Here is a 25,324-nt window from a genome sequence, read left to right as displayed (position 1 = left end):
ATCATATTATTTTTATTCATTTTATGGAAAGTATATAAATTTTATCTGAATTTCTTCAGTTTTTTCACATAACTTTCTTACTTCTTTTACTGCATGTATATAAAAGCGGGATTTCAGTATGGTAACTACAGCCAACATCTCAAAGTATGGCATGATGCTCATCGTGGTGTTAAATGTAATGACTGGTGGCTGTGCTGATGAGTTCTGGGATTGATTATTCCAAGCCAATCCTACATCATCATTTGTCTCAGGAATCCACTCATGCTATTCACCTATCTGGGAATACTTTTATCCTAAACTTCTGTTCATTAATCATAACGTAGTTTCCAAGCTAATCAGATGCTCTTTCTACCTTACCAGAGAGTAGTGTCATTGTAAGAATTTTATGTTATCTTGGTCAGGGTCTGAAATGGACATAGATCAAGGGGATTAAGGAAACTGTAAATCGCTTCTAAAAAGATATGGTATGCAAAAGGGAAAATGGCCCTTGTATTTTAGGGAACATATATCTGTCTTATGAGAAGGTTAGTATCATGTATGGCAAACTGACATATTGACCATACCATAGTCAAAGACGAAATCTTAAAAGTATAAATTCATCTATGATGTACTATAAAATGAAAAATCCTGCAATTGACTTAATTTGTCAGGTTTTTATGTTTTGTTTTGTTTTACTTATGAAGGCTTCTTTTTCAAGTTTTATTTTCTCTAATGCTATCGACCAAGTAATAAATATGTTTGGGGTGAGTGAATGTAGAAAGACAGATATAAATATCCTGAATCTATATTAACTGTAAGCTATCCATTCTGTTATCATATTTTTCATAACCAGTTTCCTCTTTGACATTATGATTAATGTGAATTTTAATATATTCACTTAAATTTTAAAATCACATTTTTTAAAAGTTTGGTGCATTATATAACATTATCAAATAGGTTTGTTTTATTCTTATACACAAGACTATAATTGGATCATTTTTTCAGTAGTCTTTATAATATATTTTTGTGAAGTCATTACTCAAAATATTTTGACATGTAATATTGTTGGAGTTTCTTTTTGTATTTTTATTTTAAAAATCTTGAGTCTGTGAAAAGTTTAATTTATTAAAATGTGATAAATATGTCTAATTTAACATCTAAAAATTTATGCAAATTAGATATATTATATGACATTCATAACATTAGGTCTTGCTAATTTCACATTTAAAAAGTGAAAATCCATGTACTTACAAAAATTACAGTAACTATCTTCTATAAAATATATGTTTCATTTTAAAGAGACATGTGTATGTAATTTTAATGTCACCCTCAGAATCACCAAAAAGTACCCTGGCAATCAGTGGAAAGGTTTAATAGGTTTTCTGTCTTGTTCTTAATTTGCTGAAATTACAAAATCAATACTTTCAGTTGTAGCTGCAGTTACCCGTTTTACTGCTTTAAGATAAAGTCTACAAGAAAGTAACCTTCACTTTCAATTTGTAGCAGAGACCATCAGGTTGTTCTTGGCCACCGCTTAAATAGCCTGTTCTCTGCCATCCTGTATAAGATACTCCGAACGTGTTGTGGATCCATTTCCTGGGTACGCCGGGCTGAAAGCAGCTGTGATTAACGTAGAGCGAGCAGGAATTCTGAGTCTTACCCTTGCTTCATCCTCTCTCTGTTCACAGCTTACTCACATCCATGGGCCTTTATTCTTTCCTTAAAATCCATCTTGATTCTTACAGAGATTTTTTTCAACTCTGCACCTTAGGTTGCCATCAAATATCCACAGACTCTCTCCACCTGAACAAGAAGTAGTTTCAGACAATCTGAACTCTCTCTTACCTCTAAGATACTTGTTACAAGGGAGCCTTCCTGCAACTTTTAAGATAAGAAAAGTCTCCCCAGCTCAAGCCAGGTTAATACAAAGTAGGTAAGTAAATACATTTCTAAGATTTTAGGTTGAAAAAAAAATCATCATAGATCAGTTATCTTAAAATGTCAAAGATATTGGAAGTGACCAAGGGATTTTTAGTATTAAAGCTGCACAGTTTTTTTTTAAGAGCAATAAGCCTCCATATACATGTCAAGCTTGCTACTGAAACCAATTTGATAATATTGTTATGCCATTTTCCATGTACTCATCGCAATTTACACTAAAACCTTAATTCTGTACACAAGGAAAGGTGAGCTCAAATGACTCCTTTGCTGTCCAAATTTCAGAAGCATTCCGTACCTGGTTATTTCATAGCAAAAGGACTAAAATATACTAAAGCCAACCAACGCAGATCCTGCCTGTGCTTGCGTGATGTCTCCAGTGCTTTTGGTATTAACCTCTTCTTGACTGCAGATGAGCTTTTACACTTTGACCATCTCACAGTTGCTGTGTTCTGAGTTAGACTGCTGGTAATTAACTTCTACATTTCATGCATCACCTTGGATGATTGTCAGAAACTAGGGAGGAGAGGGAGGCAGGAGGGTAGGTGTAGTTTAGTCACCTGGCACATTCTACTTTAATCTGTTTACAGCAATGTAGACTAGCTACAAGTATTCAATACAAACTGAGTACACACTTCAGAAGTAATAAAAATGGGGATAATTAAGTAAAACTTTACATTTAAGTCATTACAAACTTTCAGTAAACAGTGTGTAAGAACTAATAAGTATTATATGTTTGCCAGGTATAAAATACACTAATGATTCTGCTTAAGAAGGTAGGCTCTGCCGTACAGCATGCTACCCTGGTAAATCACTTACTGCATTAATTTGGACAATGTTTCTCAAACTATTCACTGTGACTGAGTGTAGATTTATCATATTCACACACACATGAGAGAGAGAGAGAGAGAGAGAGAGAGAGAGAGAGAGAGAGAGAGAGAGAGAATGGAATGGAGTAGATTAGAAGATGGGGGTGTACTGGATAGATCAGAGCTTATCTAAGATTAACTACCATAATTTTTAATTAGCCACATATTAATACACACATTCATTGCAGCTTAAAATATATTTTTAAGTAAGTCTAATGGTCATTAAATTTGAAAAAACAGAATTAGAATGTGACTATTGCTACTCTATCAACATCGAAAATAATTCTAAATATAGGTAAGTTGATTCAGCTGAACACCTCATGATAAATAGACTGCTGTGGTGGTATTGTGTTCCCCAAAATATTGTGTACCTTAATAAACTTACCTGGGGTCAGAGAACAGAAAAGCCACTAGTTAGGCAGTGATAGCACATACCTTTAATCCTAGCATTCCAGAAGCAGAAATCCATCTGGGATCTCTGTGAGTTCAAGGCCACATTGGAAACAGCTAGGCATGGTGACTCACGCCTTTAATCCCAGAAAGCGAGCCTTTAATCCTAGGGAGTGATGGCAGAGGACCAGGAACTAGAAGCATTTGGCTGGTTAAGCATTTGGCTGGTTAAGCATTTAGCCATTTAGCCGGTTATACTTTCAGGCTTTGGAGCAACACTTTTCAGCTGGGATTCATTCTGGATGAGGACTCAGAGGCTTCCAGTCTGAGGAAACAGGACCAGCTGAGGAACCGGTGAGGTGAGATAGCTGTGGCTTATTCTGTCTCTCTGACCATCCAGCATTTTACCCCAATAACTGGCCTCGGGTTTGATTTTATTAATAAGAACTTTTAAGATTCATGCTATGGACTGCCATCTCCACAGGGTCTAATCATGTTGTCCTGCAATCTTGTTGTGACTACCTGAAGAAAATTCTTCATTTTACCAAGAGGACATCATGGCCCTGTTTCCACACTTCAACCAACAGAAGTGGAAAATGGAATTAAAATAAATCAGAAACTGCCCAAATTCTTCGCCTATTGCTAATGCTGTATTGAATTCCAGGAGAAACTAGAAATTATAGTTCTTATGCTGGGAAACCAAATACTGTGTGAAAGACCCAGAGATGAATGACTTGTAAGAAAGAGAAAATGGACAGGTATAGAAAAATTACCACGTTGACTCATTAGGTAAACTTGCAGGAACATAATAGAAGTCAAATTTCAAGGCATTCACCAAAGTGATCTCAGCAGTAGATAGCCTTCTTCTCTCATTTGCTACCCAGTCAGTTTTTACAAAGAATGTCACATGTTTGTAAGCAGCTTAAACATGAGTCTCATAGAATTTCATGTTCTAACATTTGTAAATAAAAATAAATAAATAATAAATAAATAAGATTCTTGAGAAGTCATAATTCTAAGGAATTTATCTCTTTTGTTAAAAACACAAAACCCATGTAATATTTATAAATATGTGTCCTGACTACATGCAAATCACTGTCTTTAATGTTTTGCATCTTGTATTTGTGTGTATGTGTGTATGCATGTGTCTGTGTGTGTCTGTGTGTGTGTGTGTGTGTGTGTGTGTGTATGTGTGCCACAATGCACATATAAAGAATAGAGAACAATTTCTAGAAATTCACCCTCTCCTTTCACCATATGGTTTCTAGGGGTTGAACTCAGGTCACCAAACTTTGTGACAAATGCCTTTCCCAGCTGAACCACTTCAACAATCCTCACCTTTATATATTTTATGTATTTTAGTCAAATGCTTAGACCTCAAAATATTTTACAAGGATACACAATTCTGTCAGGTTGTCAAAACTGGTAGAGCAAATATAAAAACACCAGGATGAAGTCCAAATAATTGAATCCAGACCGAACTATTGACATTTTGTAAATATTATTATTTTTAAATGCATAACAGAAATGCATAATCTATGATTTGTACTGTTATATACTATAAGTCATTAGGACATAACTATTCATTGATTTTTTTAAATGAAACATAGTTTGAAGTAACTACATGTTGTGTATGTAAAGTATTATGCCATGTTCCTTAAATGCTATTCCCCTCTTTTTCTATATATTTCCCAACCCTACAACAACTAGAAAGTTGAAATTGTGTTATGGGTTCCTTTAAAAAGAATTGCAACTAGAGATGTTTGTGCATGGCTCCAATCCCAGCACTCTGATGGCTGAGGCAGGAGGATTGCTATTAAAAATCAGCCATAGCTGCATGGCAAGAGCCCGTTTCATAAAACCACCAACAGTGCCGAAAGATTTTCCACAATCAGATGCACAAACATAATTGTAGGGAGAGAGTTAGGTATAAACCATTTTATGCTAGTGTTTTGTTTTGTTTTATTTTTCTACATAATTTTTTCACAAGCAAAGTGGCTTTAAAAAGGACAGTTATTATCTCACTGTATTTCAGGGGCTCCAGTTCAGTTTAGCTGGATCCAGTTCTCAGTATCATGGCACTCTGAAATTAAAGTGCTGAACAAGGGACCAAATTTCATCTTGAAGCCCACTCTATGGTGACAGAGGTTGGCTCCCATGTCTAAAAAGTACCATTCCCTTTGCTCTCTGATCCATTGTTCTTGATTTCCAGAGAGTCCATTCTTCATCCCTGTAATATTCCACTCTCTGTAACTGTTTTCAAAATAATATTGTCCTTCTTCAACCCCAACAGCACTACCCTTCAAACATGACCCTCTGATATCCTTTTAGAATTCACATGATGTAATCAGATCCACACAGGATAGACAATCATTCTTGATAACTCATGGTTAACTTATTGGAAAATTAATAATATCAATGAAATCCCTCTATCATACATTTTAAAATTATGAGTAGATTGATGCATTTTGAAATTCATTAACCTGATAGCTACATTCTGATATCTTCTTGTCCCACTAGTCCCTCTAGAGATCTTGTAAGAACTAAATTTCAACATTATTTCTCTAATGTAAAACGCTAGTGTATTTTTTTACCCTGCAGAAACCAGGCTAACACACTCCTGTTTGAAACGGTTCACAAGGAAGGCACAAAGAGGAAAACTGAATGTTTATTTGAATTTGGAACATTTTTCTCCATCATTTTTTAAAATATTTTTGCCTTTTGGAGAACTCAAGTAGTTGTCTTAAACAGTAATTGATTAATTTTCCACATTTTCAGACTCTAATTTTATTAAACCTTTTATTGATGTTGTTGTTTACTTTTGAGATTGTATTTAAATTACAATATTTCTCTCTTCCCATTCCTCCCTCCAAGCCCTCCCACATAACCTACTAATCTCTTTCAAATCTGTGGCCTCTTTCTCAACAATTGTTATTCCATACTTACACATGTATATGTTTGTATATATATATATTCCTAAGTATAATCTGCTGAATATTCATAATGCTTATGATGATGAGGCTTTATGTGTTTAGCTTTTGGTGTTATTAGGAGAGATCCTCTCACAGCAAACTCCCTGACCTTCTGGCTCTTATAAACTTTCTGACCCCTTTTCTATAATGTTCCCTTGGCCTTCACTTTGGGAGTGTTTTGTAGATGTATCTGTTGGGACCAGACATCACAGCTCTGCATTTTGATGGGTTGTAGTTTCTGCGGTGGTCTGTAACTGTTGAAAAGTGATTTTTTTTGTGGGTTGGGGGTGAAGACTACACTTACCTGTGGGAATAAGGACACATTTTTAGGTTGTTATTGGGAATTATACTGGTTTTGTACATTTGTGGTTGTAGATTATACTCCATTAACCATAAATTTGCTGACACTATTAGTTAGCTAAGTTTATTGTACAATGAATAGCCCTCTTGTTGAGCAGCTCTTGACTCTAGTTGGTTACTTACTAGGTGTGTGAGGGACTACTGCACCCTTAGTGTTATCATGCTATGTTGGTTGTTAAGAGTTTCATAGGCATCATAAGTGGGTAGGGCTGTTGATTGCCTCCTTCCTTTGGAAATTTGCCTGGTGCCTTAGGGTACCATGGAAGCTAGTCCTCTGCCTGGGGACACTCAGGTCAGTTCCAGCTGTGAAGTATCTGGGCTCTGCTTCTGACCTGTGTAATTTCTTCAACAATAGGGACTTCCCTTCCCTTCCCTCATGCTGGTGGATAATCAAGAACAACAACAATAAGCTCTGTATTTTGAGGGTCTCCTAAAGAGCCCTGGCCAACATAGGTGTATTTGTTCTTATTAATGGTTGCCATATCTCCAGTATTGTAGTCCACAATCCTTTATCTCTAAAAATATTATTTATTTCTATTTGTTTTCTGCTATATTCTGGAAACTTATTTTCTAAATTGTCAACTTGACTGGAGATTTAACTCCTTCAAATAGGTATATATGGAGGCAACAATAAATACTTTTAAAGATTTATTTGTATTATTTTAATTATATGTACATGTATGTGTTTATGAAGGAGAATATGCATGGAAGTGCAAATGTCTCATAATGAGCTGTCTTAGATCCCTTGGAGTTGGAATAACAAGTGGTCGTGTGTCACCTGACATGGGATTCTGGTAACAGAACTCTAGTCCTCTGCAAGAACAGAAAATTCCTTTGATCACTGGACTATCTCTCCATGCTATAAATATTTACATTTACAAGTTTTTTTTGGAGAATAAGGAAATGTGTAGTCTGAATAGCACACAGGACCTTTTAAATAGCAAACAATATGAAGAAACCATAAAAATGTGGATGTTGTTCCATAATATTTCAGATTTTCAGATACTAAAGGTGGTGTTCAAAGTTAATGACAGACATAAAGGGCATTGGTAATTGAGTTCAGGGAGCATTACTAAAAATATGAAAGGTACAGACTTAAAATAGTCATCCACCACAGAAATATTAAGAAAGAAAATACAGCATGTAGATGTGATAGGAAATTATTCAATAATTTTTAAAAGAATAAAGTCTTGTCATTTATGCAACATAGATATGCCTGGAAAATGTTATATTAAGTGAAATTAGCCACGTATTTAAAAAAATGTTGCATGTTCTCACTTACACATAAACCTAAATAAGTTGGCATCATAGAATTAGATGGAAGTAGATAAAAGGAGCATAAGGCAGGGGAGCATTCAAATAATTTATTATCAGATAAAACAAAATCAGTTAGATACGATATAAGTTCTAGTCTTAAATGATAGGGTGGCTGTAATTAAAACAATATATTTTATGCCTCAAAAATCACTTGAAGAAAGGATTTTTAAGGTTACCAACACAAGAAATGACAGGTATAAAAGGTAATGGATATGCTAATGCCCAGATGTAGTTATGAACCATTGTTTACATATATTGAAATAGCATGCTGTCCCCTATAAATATAGCTGAAATAACGTAAGGTCTGTGGCAATCCTTCAGAATGGAGCAGGGTTTGAGGTAAAGAACTGTAGTCATACTAGAAGAAGCATGGAGATAGTGAATGCATAAAATCACCAGAGAAACTTGACATTGAGGGGTACACAAAAGACAATTCATTGCGAAGTGTATATGTGGAGATAAGAACACACAATAACTAACAATTTGAGTTGTGTGTGGAGAGGGTGTGGAGGAGACTGAGGTCTACCTTAGTGAAATGGGAAGGGATGGGAGAAAGGACAGGAGTGGAGGGATAAATAACATGGATACTACAGTGTGGACAGAAAGCCTGACTTCTGATGGTAGACAAAGCAGCTTTTGTATTATAGCAAGAAGAAAGGAAGAAAGAATGGGACAGAGGCCAGCAGCTTTATAGATAGTATTATGGAAACTGAGGGAACCCCTGGTGGATCATTTCCATTTTTTGAAAGTTAAAAGGAATTTATTTTTCCCCTAAGAATTTACTTGAAAAATTTGACCTGAGAGGCTTTCCTTGCACTCTAGTTTCCATGGTACCCGAAAATACTATACAATCTGTTGGAGTAAAACTTGAACAAACTCTGCTGAACCCTGACCAAAGAGCTCCTCATTCCCCTAAGGCCTGCTGAAATCCCGGGCCCTCCCCCTCTTTGTTATTGCCCAACTCACTCATCCACTATCATCCACATCTAGATAGCCAGAGCAAGGCTGTTTCCAAAGACATAACAACCGTATCTGGACAAACACCCAAGAAAGTAAACTCACATGTAGCTTCTGGAAGCTGTATTAACTTTCTCCTCCCCCCGAACTCCCTACATAAACCATGACAATGACCAGGATGCCAAGATATCTGTAAAAGTGGAAAATGTGTCAGTGGCAACCAACAGCTTTCTAATTGGACTTAAGGTCTACTCAACAAGAGGTAAATCATGCTTGGTACTGAAAACATAGTCAGTTTGATGAGATTAGTGAGATCATCGACCTTAGTAAAGAATCTATTATCACTATTTTGCTAGACCAATGCAATTCCTTACTATATCCTAAATATTACCTTTGTACCCACAAGTAAGTGTAGCCACCACCCCCTCATCAAAGATGTATCTCTTTATAGCAAATGGAACCCTTCACAGAAAACCACAACTGAACACAATATAGAGATCAACAGATCATGGAGATTCTAGACAAAACCGATATATCTGCAACATTGCTCACACATCTGTTACTATGAGAACATTGTAGAAGAGGTGGATTGTAAGAGCCAGAACACAAGGAAGTCTGCAGTAAAAGTCTTCTAGAAATGATTGCATCAACAAGACCAGAACAATGGCTATATAAGTGGGCATATTAACATGGTAGGGAAATTTAATTTCATTTGGATCCCACCCCTACACAAAGTATTACAGGCAGCTAATGACTGCTGGAAGAAGGAGAAGTAAACTCCCACTCATTAGTTGTTCAATGCAAATTGGTCAACCCTGAAACCATATAACACAATCAACTCAAACTGACTCCACAGGTTTTATAAATTTGAACCCAAACATACGTATGTATGTGTGTGAGAAATATAATTTAAAAAGGGGACTAACAGTTTGATACTGGGGGAGACATTGGATGAGTTGGAGGAAACTTACATGGGAAGGACTAGGAACAGACAGACTAAGGAGGGGAAAGTGGCGTGATACTATTTTAATTAAAAACATTGTTTTAAAAAGGAAAGTAAAAGAAAAAAATAAAAATGAAAAATGATATATTGAAACCATTGACATTGAAAAAGAAAAAGAAAAAATGAAAGAAAGACCAGAATTTTTCAGCAATATTTCACATAAAACTGACAACTTATATTTGTATATCATCTCCCTAATGATGTGGAGTATCTTGGATTTGTGCTGGCTAGTTTTTAATCTCAATTTGAACTAAGCTATAGTCATTTTGGAAAAGGGAATTTTAATTGAGAAAATGCCCCCTACATATTGCCTCTGGGCAAGTCTGGTGTGTTTTCCTGATTGGTGATTCGTGTAAGTGGGTCCATCTCACTGTGGATGTTGTCACCCCTAGGCTGGTGGTCCTGGGCACTCACTACAAGGAAGTAGGCAAAGCAAGACATATAGAGCAAGCCAGTAATCAACACTCCTCCGTGGCTCTGCATCCTGCCTTGAGTTTCTGCCCTGGCTTCCTTCAGCAATGGAGTATGGCATGAGACTTGCAAGCTAAAATAAATCTTTTCCTTCCCAAGTTGTTTATGATCCTGGTGTTTTATCACAGCAATTGAACAACTAAGGCAGGTACAGTTGTAGAAATTATATAAAACTTGGATTGGTAATGAAGTGGGGAATTTCTTGTTTAATGTGAGGAGGAAACCATAATCAAATGCTACTCAGAGAGTTTTATATAAACAAAACAATCAAATATAACAATTGATGGGCAGGAGCTCCTCCAAAAGAGCAAAAGGCCAACTGAAGAATGGATTAAGAAAATGTGGTACATGTACACAATGGAGTACTACTCAGCAGAGAAAAGCAATGACAGCATGAAATTTGCAGGCAAATGGATGGAACTAGAAAATATCATCCTGAGTGAGGTAACCCAAACCCAGAAGGACAAACATGGTATGTACTCACTCATAAGTGGATACTAGATGTAAAGCAAAAAACAATCAGACTGCAACCCACAGAACCAGGGAGGCTATATAACAGGGGGGATCCTAGGATGACTGTGGCTTATAGTAAGTTTTGGTTTTACTCAATTACTGGGCAAGCCTCAGTGAAACATTTCACTACTAGAATAAGAATGTATACTGTATCAAGCTGATAATAGAAAAATAAATAAATAAATAAATAAAAATGAAAAAAAAAAAGAATAAAAGCTAGGGCTAGAATCTGCTGCTCTTCCAGAGGAGCTAAGCTTGATATCCAGCACCTACATGGAGACCCACAACTGTCTACAATCCAGTTTCAAAGGATTTGACACTCTCTACTGACTTCCTTGGCCATCAGTCAAGCATGTGAGCACCTGTATGCATGCAGGCAAAACACACATATACATAAAACAAAATAAATTATACAAATTAAAGAATAAAAGCTACAGGGTTGGAGAGTAGGCTGTGTGGACTCTAGTTTCAGGGATAGCTCACTTTCCTTGAAGGCATAGTGGTATTTGGGCCGCATGGTGTCACAGGGCAGAAAGTCATTACACATAGAACACAAATCTGTCTCAGAGGTTCTGGGCTACAATAGCTGGCCGAGGCTTACAGAGGAGCGGGTGGTTTGGGTGGGACTAGGTAGTCTTTGTTGCTCTAGGTCTTGGGGGGTTATAGAAACAATGACAACAAAATAAAGACATCCTTATGGGCTCGGTTTTCTGAAATTACTTAGGGGACCAAAGTATGCAAAAGCCACAACACAAATGTAATTTAAAAAAATTATCTCAACCATCAAATTGATTTCTTGCAGGAACATCAGAATCATAAGTATCAAGTCATGTTGAAATATCTCACTCAAGAATATTACTGTAATTTTGATAATCGATAACAGCTATTAAACTCACTGTGGGCAAAAAGAAATGCTTTCTATGTGAAGAATATGAATACTTGCTGATAACCATTCTCAAAATTTTTTTCAAGCTGGCTGTAGAACTTACATAAGATCTTTACAAACTAAAGAGCATTTTAGTGTAAAACAGTAATGTTAGTGATGTATCTCTCATTTCTCTCTCCCTTAATACATCCAGGGATTATGTCACAGTATTCCTAGGCATACTACTTAATGACATGTGGTAAGTTCACCACAGCTAAGACTGTCTTCATGTTTTCCTATTTGAATTTCATGAAAGAAATGCTGAACCAAAACATGGCTGCAAGAAGAATCCATTCCAGAAAAAGAAAGGACTCTAAGGGAAAGGAAGGTCCTTTAAATTTAAAACAGTGCCCTGTGCATTCGGCTGAGGCAGGACCCAGCCCCTCCCCCTGCCTCAAGGGCAAGCAAAGTGTCAGATCACAGGCAATGGGATCCAGAGAGCCAGCTCACACACTAGGGCTAGATCCCAATCACAGCCAGGGGCTGCCAAAATAGACCCAGCTACACACCTGTCTCCTGTATGCAGAGGGTCCAGTCCATGGGAGGACTTACCCTTTTGAAGGGGAGGATGGGAGGTGGATAAGGGGGCTGAGGTGGGGGTGAAGGAAGCAGGAGAAGGGATGAGAGAGGATCTATGGTTGGTGTGTAAAATAAATAATAATTTTTTAACTTAATTTTTTTTAATGTAAAACAGCGCTGAGACATGATGTACTGGAATATTCTGCAGAAAATGTAAGGCTGTATAGGTGTGACAAAATAGAATTGCTCTCAGGTATAGAAAGCTAGAGTCTCTAGCCTAGGTCAGACATGAAGGACTGATGAACATCTTCAAAGAATGGATGTATTTGTATGGACTCAAACTTGTCATCAGATGTTGTGTCTCAAAGATAACCATACTTATTACAGACTGAGAATGTATCTCCATTTGCTGTGCTACATAATTCCAGAGAGATACAAGGAATAATGGCGAATTTTTTTAGCATAACCTTGATAAAAGTCCAATAACTGACTTCCTTCAGTTGAAATTGTGAACTTCCTTTTGAAATTACATCTATTCGTTTGTGTTAGGATGGTGCAATGCACATGCCACAGAGTAGGTGTGGGAAGCCAGTTTTCTCCTTTCCCCAGGTGGTACCCAGGCATCGAACTGAGGTGAAGGTCTTCAGGCTTGCTAACCTTGCCCACTGAGCCATGTCACAAGCCCAAAAGGCAAACTTTTCACAAAACGGGTCACTTGTTTCAATTCAGACTGAGAGACTCTTAAGTTGTTTAACAAAATAAACAAGTGTCAACCAACTCAATGCCACCACTCCAATGGATCCTGATTTGTGTGCTCTTATTTTCAGCACATACAACGGAGCATCCAGGGAACCCAAGTCTACAGAAAATACAAACATGGCACCACTGCACAGAAAGCATAGTCACCCACTTAAATGAATAGAAGAGCTACAGCTCCCCAAAGCACTCTATCTGAAAGAAATACAGATGACCACACAATCTATGTGCATTTTCAGTCAAAAGAAATACGTTTAAAAAAAAAATCCCTTTCCTCTTGATGTCAATATTGAATATTGTGTAGTTTGTATTTTTATTTTATTTTTGAGATTATAATATTGTCTTAGTTATTATTGTATTGCTATGAAGAAATACGATGACCAAACCAACTTAGAAAAGGAAGGATTTAGTTGTGAACTTGCTTACAGTTTCAGAGGGTTAGTCCATGGCCATCATGGTGGGAAATATGGCAGCAGCCAGAGAGTCATGTTGCTGGAGTGATAGCTGGGAGCTTATATCCTGATCCCTACGCAGACAGAGAGGGAGACTGAGCCTGTTTTGCCCATTTGCTGTTGGATAACCAATTGCTGTGCTTTTCCTGAGGTAAGGCTATTTCTCCCACTCCCAGCATTCCTGAGCTGCTGTAGTTCTTCTGTAGAGATAAGACCATGTGGTCACAGACTGTGACGATTACAGAAAACTACAATCAAAATGGAGAGTTGTGGACCCCAGTCCCAAAGGCTACATCTGCAAGGCCAGTTCTATACCCAAGACTCAGGGAGCACTGCAGAAAAGAAGGTAGATCAATTGTAATTGTGCCTGCTAGTCATGTCACAAAGTCTCACCAACATGGCTGCCTAAGCATAAGCACAGCAAATTCTTTTCATAAGTTCCTTACTCCAATGAAACAAAGCAGATAGGAAGGATAAAGAGAGGAGTTCAGGTTTGTAGGGAGGGAGGCAGGAAATAGTCAACACACCTACTGATTTTGCATCCATGGTGATTCCAATAAACACATGCTGAGAAACACAGGACACAGGATGCACTGACTGCCACTTAGTAGTTGGATAGATTTATGCAGTCCCTCACTTTCACCCTCTTACTCCCAGTTCCTGCTTCAATCCTTATGCAAAGTGGCTTCGTTATCGAGTAAATGGTTGTTTACTTCTCTAAATACTGAGTAGGTGTGTGTATATAAAGGAAAATAAATATGTACTATTCGAAAATAATAAGAAAGATTAAAAATGGTTCAAGGATAGAATTAATAGAAAGTAGCAGAACGTTGAAACCACATTTCAGACAGCGGGTCATCAATGTGTCATGTGTTGTAGCAACCTGGAGGAAAGAGGAAAAATTATGTCTTTTGAATGCAGCTCATGAACCTGTAAGAGGACAATGACCTTTAAACACAATGTTCACGCTATTTGCACCAGTTACACTGCTACATTTTCCCCAGCCCAATCATCTACCTGTCTTTTCCTAGCCAAACACTCAAGATATAGTTAGATTCAGGTCCCCATGTTCGTTTCCTAGGACACAAATATGCAAAATGATGCTATTTGTCTTTGAAAACATCATGTAAATAGAGACTAATTTAGACTTGCAAGGGAAAAATAAAGGCTGTGTTTGTTAGGAAATTCTTGGTATTGTTAAGTAAATATCAACACAAAAGTCTGGCACTAGAACCCATAACTGAACATTTTTCCTACTTGTGTAATAAGACTCTATATAAACCACACACACACACACACACACACACACACACACACACACACACACACACACACACACACCTAGACATGTTTTTTAAAAAAAAACTAAAAATGAACCTTAAAAGAACAGCCAACTCGCTGTGGTTCTCCCCTTTAGTCTAACCTAGAGCCTAACAAACTAGCAACATCCTTGCCACCACCACCATGCTATCTCTATGTCACTCAAGCCATGACCACCATTACAAGCACCAGCACCAAGCTCCAAGTTGCACCATAGTTCTCTGTTTCTATAGTTTGCCATGGATTTGCCTTCTGTGAGGGTTAGGTCACTAATTCTCTTTAAATTTTTCAAAAACATTGGATTCTGGGCACCATAGACTTGCTGAGTGAGTCTACTTCCTAGGGCCATTGTATACATAGTTTTGGATTTCTCTGCTTCACAGGTCCCTACCAATCCTGTTTTAATTTTGAAAACATTCTGTACTGTATCAGATTTAATAACATTTATAATTGCAAGAAGAGTAAACAAAATCATACACTGTAATTTGTTTGAGAACAGTCTTACTGAATTAGGAATACCACTGTAAAGCCATATACTCAGAAACATTCACTGTACCTATGCAAGCTTTTCTTTCATACTTATAATCATAGCTTGCCTCACTGCTTATTCAATTAGCTCTACCATGTTCAAGTGCAGTTTGGGAACTGCTCTCCATTATCCTGTTACCCCAGTCCTACTGAATGATAAAACTTCAGTTCAGATGCTCTCTCTAATATATGCAGGCAGTTCTAATTCTAAATTTACTGTGTCCTTTCTGATTGTAAGCAAAACTTGGCATTAATTAATATTTTTTAGTCTATAACATTGAGCGATGTTTTTGGAACTCACATTAAATACTTAGACTTACTCAGGATTGGAAGTATGATGTAATAAAAAGGTCAAAAATGGTGGTACATAATCTATCTTCAAGAAATCATAATCTAGTTGGGGAAGTAAAATATGAAAAGTAAATAGCAATACATTCATCATGTGTAATTTCACATGATAACAGATTATCAAAAGGTTACACAAAGTAACCTCTTCAATGAATCAGAGAATAACTGCCAGGGCAGTTTAGATAAAGATGACATGTAAGTTGGCGGAAGAGAAAATCCTTCTATGTGCAATGTTGCAAGTGAGACAGAGTTGCCGCTTTGTAACTAATTCAGTAAAGGCAAGCAGTTGTTTAAGAAAAAAAAAGTGGTAACAGAAGGAAAACGGGGTTTACATCGAGAGGCCTTAAATAACAAGTCGTTTTAATTAGCATACAGAAAAATGGGTCATATAACTACATTTTCATACATGCGCAATACATGCTTTGTTCAAACTCACCACCCCCATTAGGCTTTTTGGTTTTTTGTTTCCCTTTCCAAACAAAGTTATTTTGTTGCATCGAATAGAGAATCAAGAGCTTTGGAGTGTTTTAACAGTGAATAGGGACGCAGCATCTGATGGTGTGAGGGATGGCGTGGGAGCATGGAACTAGCCGAGAAAGAAAGTGAGGGTCAACTGCTGCTTGTCCGGGGACTCAGCAGTATCTTCTGGGGTCAGCTGAGTAGTGGGAAAATCCAATGATGAACCATTTTCTTTTTTCTTTTTTTTACTTTCTTTTTATTTTATTCTTTGTGTCTTTCACATCACGCATCTTGGTCCCATCCACTTCCTGTCCGTAGTTATCTGCTCGCTGCCCTTACAGCTCCTCCTCCCCCGCCCTCCTCCCCCACCACACGCGCACACGTGTACACACACACACACACACACACACACACACACACACACACACAGTTTAAGAGAAAAAAAGGGAAATTCTCCTCATGGCAGCTGTAGTGTGACATAGTGAGTCATATCTTTACTCGCAAGTGTTCATTGAAAGGAGTTATTGGTCTGGTCAAGGCCCTGGCTTCCACTACACTATTGATGCTGGGCCCTCACTGGGACTCCTCTTGGTTATCCTGCTGTTGCCTTGTGTTGTGGAGACCCTGTGGCTTTGGATCTGCAGGACCAGTTCCTTCACATGCCCCAGGAGATGACAGATGGGGTGGACATTGGGGTGGGCCAAGTCATAACCCTGGTTCTGGGCCTGGGTAGTTGCAGGGTTTGCCAGCCTGCCAGCAATGGGCAATTCTCAAGGAATACCTGTCAATGACTTACTTATTAAGTAGGAAAGAATAAGAGAGTCAGAGTGACAGGTGATGCTAAGTAAGTTAGAAAGATGACACACTTTGTGTGGACTGGAGGAGCCATTTTAGAGAAGACGCACACTGAGTCTTTATTAAACAGACACAAGGAATCGCTAATATATGTTTCCACTGGAATTTGGAACCATGAGGCCACAGTTAGGAGAAAGGCAAGGTCTAAAGGTTCCTCTCTTGGAGTGGCAGCACAGAGTGGCCTTTGAAGCTAGCCAGTGACAAGCAGGAAATCTCAGGGACAGAAGTGTGGAGAGGTGAGAAGGTGTGTCACAACCTGTGCAGAGGCACACAAAACACAAGTTACTTGGTGACCTTGAAGCCACACATCAGACAGTCATCTGAGCAGGTGGCTTACAATAGAAATTCTGGGAAACTCTTCATCTTTGTTCTAACAGAGATGGCTACCTAGGAAGACAGCTGGCAAGTTTCTATAGTGTCTATGATTTTTGCAAACTTATCATAATAATACATTTTCTAACCACTGAATTCAAGGCTTCAAGGAAACATGAGTCACTGGAAAGCTTAAACTAGATCATGTATGGTGTCATGTGTGAGGCAGATGAACCAACAGTAACTGTATTTATAAATTATGTAACTCGAAACTATATTTTCATAAATATAGCATTAGATAGTAATGTACTACACAAAATTTGAAGATTCTAAATAATTGAATATTGGCAAATTATATGGTTCCAGATAGGAATTAAATTTAATCTTTAATAGACTGCTAAGTCTTAGAATTGAAGTTATTAAAGCAGAACAGAAATTTCTCACTTTTACTTTATTTGATGGAAAGATACAATTTTTCAAGTGCATTTAAAGAGATCCTTTAAAAAACTGCATAAAACACATTTGATTTATTATTGTATTAAAAAATCATTTAACTATTCTGCTAAAGGAAAGTATAAACATTATTTTTTTCAAAATACATAATTTAACAGAAAAAAATAACCAGAAATACAACTTTGTCCACTTTATATTATATTAATTTGTTCCTAATAAATAAAATTACCCAACACTATTTTAATTTACTTTGTATTCAGTGGCTGTTAGGTAGCTTGTTTAAAGGCATCAAAATACTAAGTAAAAAATACAAAAGAATTACTCCTAAAGCATTGATCTATTTTTAAAGTGAATTGGACAGTTCAACATCATAAACCTCAGTACATAAGGGATTTTTCTCTTTTCAGGGCAGACACTGCCATAATGGACTTGCTAAATGCATGCATTTGATATAAGAAAATTATGGTAATGTGACATTCCTACTACATGATGGAATACTCTCTTAGATAGTGAAACATATTAATAACACACATGATAGAGTTCTTTTGGCTCTTGACATTTAGAACCAAGTTTTTCAAAGGTTGTCCTTATTATGCATGTATACAGTAAGCATAAACCACACAATACTCTGCACACACACACACACACACACACACACACACACACACACACACACACACACATACACAATGCCTTTGCCTCAGTAGAGTTTTGCACAAATCAACAGGTTATTAGAATTTTCTCTTAAAGCAAGATCCTTAAGGAAAAATCTGTCTTATAGAATAAGATGCAGAGAAATAACTCTTAGATAAACCTGCCTTCCTTTATGATAAATGTATTGGGGTTAAAATAAAGGTTAAACAGCTACTCAAAACATAACACAATGTTATTTCCTTACCATACACAAAATTGTATTTACTAGAAATATGTATATGTGCCTGTGTATTTTCATATTCATTCATATGCAAGTGTTTAAACAATACTTTAAAGGTACTAATAGAAGGGTTGTGTCATCAGTAAAACTACCCAGGACCTTAATTGACTATTTGAACATATTCCCTACAAAGATGACCTTCTGTGCATGGCATAGAGCTGTCTGCAGATGGTTGTAGGAATTTAAGTCATATTCTGAATTTTCTAGGGCCAAAGTACAGTATATACCTCAAAATTCTCTGTTCTTGAGTCCAAAAACTATCTGACCAATCATGGGTATCACAGTTCTGAAAGCTTGATGCTACCTTCCTAAGGACAGAAACAATATGAATCAGCAACTTGATTGTCTTTGTCTTGTATTTTGAGATAACGTTACTTTTTTAAAAAAACAAAAATGCCTTCTGCAAGTTAATGTTGTTTTAAATACATATATCAATGTTTATTTGAAATTACAGAGGCAGGTCCAGATCAGTGACAAGGAAAGTTGACTACCTGTTTTTTTGGGAAATTGTTGTTGTTGTTATAACATGCACAATACAAGTATGCTTATTTTGAAAATGTGAACTACAGAATATCAAGCAGTAACTACCACTTTATAAAAAAATCATCATTAGCAGTTAGGAATAATACTTAATTTTCTTCTTCTTGTACTTCTTCTTCTTGTTCTTCTTCTTGTTCTTCTTGTTCTTGTTCTTCTTGTTCTTGTTCTTCTTTTTGTTCTTCTTCTTCTTCTCCTCCTCCTTCTCCTCCTCCTGCTCCTCCTCCTCCTCCTGCTCCTCCTCCTTCTTCTTTTTCTCTTTCTCCTTCTTTTCCTTCTCCTTCTTATTCTATTTTTTTTTTGTTTTTAGAGACAGGCTTTCTCTGTGTAGCTTTGTGCCTTTTCTGGAACTCACTCTGTAGCCCAACCTGGTCTTGACTCACAGAAATCCACCTGCCTCTGCCTCTGCTCACGAGTGCTGGGATTAAAGGCATGCACCACCACCGTTTGGCTTAATTATTATTTTAAAATTATTTACGTGTGTGTGTGTGTGTGTGTGTGTGTGTGTGTGTGTGTGTGTGTGTGTGTGAAGGAACCCAGAAGGGTCAGATCTCCTGGAACTAGAGTTACAGTTATTGAGTCACATGATGCTGGGATCCAAACTTGGGTTCTCTGCACAGAAACTTACTGGTTTTTAAACCATGGAGACATGGCTCCAGTCCCACATACAACAATTCTTTGCTAATGTTATTTATCTACCCAACAATGTTGGTGAGATTTAATTTAACAATGCCATGCCAATTTTGCTAACTGTAGGGATTATTTTTCAATACAGGGTCTCACTACCTAGTACAGCCTGGCTTTGAATTTAAAATGATCCTGTTGCCTCAGCCTTTGGAGTGCTGAGGTTACAAGCACACATCACTATGTAGAGCTAAAAAATGGTAACAAAAAGCCACCAGTGATTTCTCAACTCATTAATCTAGACAAGCATTTATTCTCTAGTAAACTGAATTTTTTTCTCTGATGTAATATTATTTTGCTTGAATTTTCTTATCCAAAATAGAACTATGTAACTTTTCTCCTAAAAGTTAAAATTACTTTCTAACAAATTGCACTTTCTTCCTCCCACCCCCCAACCCCCCGCCCATCAGCTTGCTTTAAGGATAACCATGTGTTCAATATGCTTGCTTGAAATTTGGCACACGTCAAATGGTTGTTTAACAAAAATATGTCTGCAGCAAACTGGACTAATCTTTCCAAGAGATAACCACACACCCTGAGCACCCCAGTCTGGTGTGATGAGTGAACATACAGAAAATGGACCATTGCTTCTGCCTGCCACCTGCCACCAGGACAAGTACAGTAAGTAAACACATCCCCTTCATATTCTGCTTTAATCTTTAAAGTTTCATCTGGCCCTTTATAGGCAGATGCTACTCAAAGTTCACATGGAATCCCAAAATGCCCACAGGTATTCTTACTTCCTAATTTTTTCACAGTGACCAAGGTCAGAAGCTGAACTCATCAGTCCTACAAACCTGCACAACCCTGCGCTGATTGACTTCAGAAACAACTCCACTACATCTGCACCCCACTCAAAGCTTTTCATTATCGTCTAGGGTCCTTCCAGACTTACTTTGAAACACAGTATGATTATCTTTCTGATAACTCTGACCTCTTAATGGCCAAAGTTCCCAAGAATCATTATCAATAACATCAGCAAGAATAATCTCTGGTAGCTACATCAACACTAAATCCAGTCGTTACATCAGCCATTGTTCTGGGGCAGCCAGGATTTCTCCAGTATTTCAAAAACAGCTGTGTAACATGACTCATGATGTCCATTTCTGTCTGGCCTATAACAAATCCAGCTAAACAAAATTTTGTAGCAATGAATTGCTCTCCAGACCATTGTGGATCATTATTGACATCATCCTTGAAGAGTAACTCCACTTTCAATAGGTAAAACTTATACCCCTTATACAACATGGTTCCTTTTGGTAAAGGATGCAGTTGCTATTCTATGGCACAGCCTTTCAATTGGAATCATTTCTCACTGGGGTGCAATCAAAGTGGTCTCCCCACATTTCCCAGTGAAAGCACTTTTGATACTGGCTTCCTGTAACAGCTGGAAATTACAGCTTTGCCTTCCAAGTAGTTCTTTCTAGCTTCATTTCCTCCTATAATCTGGTCCTTGTACTGCAGGAGGATTCATTATTAATTATCTAACAATCATTCACTTCTTTTGTCTTACCCTCATAGAGTTTTCTCATGGTGCTCAGTACCTCAGCTGTTGCCATTACTGTGGGTGAGCTGGAGGTGCAGACCATGTGGGAAAGAGCTAGAATACCTGGATTTGAATCTCACATATCAGTCTGCAAGTTCATGGAAACATCACTTTTCTTGTCAGAAATGGGTTGCTATTTCTCCCGACCATGGATTAGAGCAATTGCTTAAGTATACAAAAATATTCGTAAGATACTGAACATTGTGCCTGGAGTCTAAAACATTAATTAGAGGGTGCTTCTATCATCAGCAGAACCTAACTCTTAAGATACTAATAGCATTGTTACTCCTCTTTTAAAAAATATTTTTCAAATTAACAGGTAAATTAGTCCATTTATCAGATACAAAATGGTGTTTTAAAGTGTGTATATCTATAGATATACATTATCGAATGATTAATGTTGCTAATTAATACATGAAGTATTTTGTGTGAGCCTATTTCTGTGTGGGATCTATAGAAGTTGATCTTGAAGAAGTAAAGAAGAGCCTGGTGGTTATTGGAGTTGTGGAATTTGAAGAAGAGTTGGGAGCTTTCATTCAAAGAATATGAATTTATCCTGCAGATAGGAAAATTAAGTTGAAGAAATCTGTTTTAAAGCACACAGACAATAAAAATGCAGTATTTTGCATCTTTGAATATTGAGTATTTGCTTTTGACCATATTCATTTTCAATTTTATATTTTATTACATCTTGTTGCTCTGAAACCTCCTCTTAGAGGGGGAACCAATTGGGATTTGTTTGTTTGTATGTTGTAACAAGTATGGAGCTTGCACAAAATGAACTCCATGGAATGGATACATCCCAAAAGTACTTGGTATTACAAGCATATTCAAGAGCAAAATGTGACAAGGTGAAGTGGAAGTCACACACCGAAACTGTATTTTCTTACTAACAAAATACACATTTTATAACAAGAAGCAAATCTAACAATCACTCAGCCAGGAAACTGTGATACACATATTATTCCATTTGATTCTTTTTTATTTAAATTTTTTTCATTTTACATATCAACCACAGGTCCTCCTCTCATCCCTCCTCCTGCTCCCCTCTCCCCACCTTCTCCTCTAGCCCATTCCCCATCCCCTCTTTCAAAAGGGTAAAGCTTCTTATGGGGTTACAGCAAATGCAGGTACATTCAGTTGTGGTAGGACTAAGCCCCTCCCACTGTATTAAAGCTGAGCAAGGTGTCCAACCATAGGTAACAGGCTCATGCACCAGGGATAGATCCTGATCCCACTGCCAGGGGCCCCTCAAACAGACCCATCCACATAACTGTCTCCTGTGTCTAGTGGTGGTCCCATGTAGGTTCCACTGCTGTCAGTCTAAAGTTTGTGAGTTCCTATGAGCTTGGTTCAGTTTTCTCTGAAGATTTTCCCATCACAGTCTTAACTTGCTCATATAGTCCTTGAAGAAAGAAATTGAAGAATATGTCAGAAAATGGAAAGGTCTACCACATTCATGGATAGGTAGAACCAACATGATAAAAATGGCAATCTTACCGAAAGCAGTCTACAGATTCAATGCAATCTCCATCAAAATCCCAACACAATTCTTCACAGACCTTGAAAAAATACCCAACTTCATTTGGAAAAACAAAACAAAAAAAACCTAGGATAGCTAAAACAATCCTTTACAATAAAGCAACTTCTGGAGGCATCACCATCTCTGATTTCAAGCTCTACTATAGAACTATAGTAATAAAAACAGCATGGTATTGGCATACAAACTTGCATGTGGATCAATGGAATTGAATTGGAGATTCTGACTTTAATCCACACACCTATGAACACATGATTTTTGACAAAGAAGCCAAAACTGTACAATGGAAAAAAAGCATCTTTAAATATGGTGCTGGCATAACTGGGTATCAACATGTAAAAGATTGCAAATAGATCCATATCTATCGCCATGCACAAAACACAAATCTAAGTGGATCAAAGACCTCAAAACAAATCCAGCTACACTGAACCTTATAGAAGAGAAAGTAGTAAGTAGCCTAGAATGCATTGGCACAGGAGACCACTTCTTAAACATAACACCAGTAGCATAGACACTGAGAGCAACAATTAATAAATGGGAACTTCTGAAACTGAGTATCTTCTATAAGGCAAAGGATACAGTAAATAAGGCAAAATGACAGTCTATAGAATGGGAAAAGATTTTCAACAACCCCACATCTGACAGAGGGCTGATCTCCAAAATATATAAAGAACTCAAGAAACTAGACAACAAAATTCCAAATGATCCGATTAAAAAATGGAGTACAGATCTAAACAGAGAATTCTCAACAGAAGAATTTCAAATGGCTGAAAGACATTTAAGAATTGTTCAACATCCTTAGTCATCAGGAAAATGCAAATCTAAATGACTCTGAGATACCACCTTACACCTGTCAGAATGGCAACGATCAAAAACACTGAAGACAGCTTATGTTGGAGAGGATGTGGAGCAAGAGGAACACTCCTCCACTGTTGGTGGGAGTGCAAATTTGTATAGCCACTTTGAAAATCAGTATGGCAACTTCTCAGAAAAGTAGGAATCAATATATCTTAAGACTCAAGAATACCGCTCTTGGGCATATACCCAAGGGATGTTCAATCATACCACAAGAAAACTTGCTCAACTATGTTCATAGCAGCACTATTTGTAAAAGCCAGAACCTGTAAACAACCTAGATGCCCCTCAACCGAACAATGGATGAAGAAAAAATGGCATATATACACAATGGGGTGTTACTCAACTGTAAAAAATAATGCCATCAAGAAATTTGCAGGTAAATGGATGGAACTAGAAAATATCATCCTGAGGTAACACAGACTCAGAAAGACCAACACGATATGTACTTACTCATAAGTGGATACTAGATGTAAATCCATTTGATTCTTAATTTAACAACTCATTACAATCTTCTGTAATGCCAAAACATTGATGGAAGCTTAAAAGTATCTACTGGCTTTTGATAATTGCTTACCACTGTGTGACCTCACCTTATAGAACTACTTACTTAATAAATATGTTCAATGAATTAACTTGAATTTTGTTGTAGACCAAATATATTTAATCCATATAATATAAAATACAGTTATCATAAAGCCACTTGATTTGGCTCAAACCAGAGATATAACAGGATAAAAAATAATCTATCAGCTGGTTCTCTCTTACATATATAGCAAAGCCCAGCAGTGGAAGACATTCCCTGTGGGTTCTGTAAGACCTGAATTAGCCAGTAGGATAGGGAATCATGACTAATCATATGTTCTCCTTCTGTGCTAACATTTCATGTTCCTAAGTCTTGGTTTACTGCATTACTATAAAATGGAGTGGTTTGTTTAGGTTCAGGCCACAAATAGAGGCCAATGTCAATTTTAATTAATTATTGGTGATTTTGTAGAATCCTGGGCTGAGCCTCATTTTCAGATTTTACATCTGGCTCCAGGAAGAAGGCAGATGAAGTGAAGGTACAAGGGATCATAGTTCACATCTTTCTTTTCACTCCTGTGGGATTGTGTGAAGAAATAAGCTACTCTGTAGCTCTTTTGAAAAGTAAAATATTTCATACTGCTTTCAAATGGCATCTTTTAACCCGATGAAAAGATAAATACAATATGATGTCATTTGTTAAACAACAATGTTTTTACACACAAAAACTCAAAAATTACCCCAAATGGGGGGTGAGGGGTATTTCAAAAAATGTTTGCTCTGCAAATTGACATTTTTCCTCCATTAAAAAAAAAAAAAACAGATTACTAGTGAAAACAGACTGTGGACAGTATGGGACCTCTGATGATCCAAGAACTTCTTGAGAACAGAGAACAGATCTTAGATAACTGTGGGTTCCTCCATGGAGCCAATTGTTAAATAGTACCAGTCTATACAACATCAATTCAAGTTCATTGCTTTTTAAAATTATATATATATATATATTG

At 37.1% G+C, this 25,324-nt stretch overlaps 1 pseudogene; it reads right to left on the bottom strand.

Annotated features, from left to right (window-relative positions):
• The window catches only part of LOC102920926 (bifunctional phosphoribosylaminoimidazole carboxylase/phosphoribosylaminoimidazole succinocarboxamide synthetase-like), a 32,588-nt pseudogene extending 11,178 nt beyond the window's left edge, over nucleotides 1-21,410 (bottom strand).
• Between the last annotated feature and the right edge of the window lie 3,914 nt (nucleotides 21,411-25,324).

The sequence above is a fragment of the Peromyscus maniculatus genome, chromosome 2 (genome assembly GCF_049852395.1).
Source record: "Peromyscus maniculatus bairdii isolate BWxNUB_F1_BW_parent chromosome 2, HU_Pman_BW_mat_3.1, whole genome shotgun sequence".
Lineage (NCBI taxonomy): Eukaryota > Metazoa > Chordata > Mammalia > Rodentia > Cricetidae > Peromyscus > Peromyscus maniculatus.
The sequence above is the reverse complement of the archived record's forward strand: the minus strand, read 5'-3'. Positions and strand labels throughout refer to the sequence as shown.